Raw genomic sequence first — 1,299 nt, forward strand, 5'->3', positions numbered from 1 at the left:
GCATTTGGATTTGTATCAGTCAAGATTGTCTGGATTACGCCAAGGTAACAAAATTCCCAACATTGCAGTGGTCTGAATCAACAAAGGTTTATTTCTCTCTCATGCTTCATGACCATTTCAGATTGGCTGGTGACTCACCACATGAGTTGTCATCCTTAGTCCAAGCTTCATCTGGCACAGCAGCTTCTATATGAAATGTTGCATGATGCAGCCAGCAGTGGGTAAGAATGGGGAAGAAACTGGCAAAGCACGCACTAGCTCCTAAAAGCTTCTACATGGAAGTGATAGGCCATTGTAACCACATTTCGCTGACCAAAAAAATGTCATTTGGTCTTGCATGATTTCAAAGGGCAAGAAAAGTAAAATATTCATGAAAAGAGGTGAACTGAATATTGGAAAAGAGTACTACAGTCTACCAGAGACCTTCTGTCATTTCTCCAAATCCTTGCTTTGGTCATTCTCACATCATCAGTATGTGTTCATGCTCACCCTAGTGGAGACAACCCCAAAGTTACAAATAGTTCCTATTTTGAACTGAAAGCCCAGAAACACTGCATAGTTTGAATTAATCTCTATGTCAGGTTAGGGTGTGATTCTGCTTGATCCAGAGGGCTAAAAAGAAGTTTTGTGGGACATAAATTCACCCAATATACATTGATAAAATATGAATAAGATAATAGTTATAAATTCACCATTTATAAGAGAAGAATGAAAGATATGTATCAGACATTGGTTTATTGCAATTATTAAATTATCCTAGGCAGACATTGAAGTAGCCCCTAGATTTAGAATGGCTAATGTTCTTTCAGTAAACTCTGATTCTGATCTCTGATTTTTGATCAGTACTCTATGATCCTGTGTGGGCCTTGCATCTTCCCTTCTGGAGACCCTTAACTTTTTCCATAGTCTTTGGCTTCATCTGAATAGATTTTTGTAGAATATGCTTTAGTTGGTTACTCTGTGGCTTCCTTAGCAAACTTCTTACTCATAAGTTGGAGTATCACAAGGGTTGCTTCAAATTTCAAACAATTACGTATGCTTTAGGCTGGGAATTCCATTAGCAATATGACTGTCTCAAAAACTTAATCTTCCATATTAAATTTTAGTCAACTCCAAATTTTTTTTTTCCTTTTTGTCTTTTTTCGCGACCAGCAACGGATCGCAACCCTCAGTGTCGCGCCCGTACCGGACCGGGACCGGCCACGGGATCGCAACCCTCGGCGTTGCTCCCGCCCCTCGCTCAGCCAGGCAGCGGCCGGTCTGCATGTGGGATCCGAACCCTTGGCGGGAGCGCCACCG

Source organism: Galeopterus variegatus, unplaced genomic scaffold (genome assembly GCF_000696425.1).
Source record: "Galeopterus variegatus unplaced genomic scaffold, G_variegatus-3.0.2 Scaffold6182, whole genome shotgun sequence".
Classification (NCBI taxonomy): domain Eukaryota; kingdom Metazoa; phylum Chordata; class Mammalia; order Dermoptera; family Cynocephalidae; genus Galeopterus; species Galeopterus variegatus.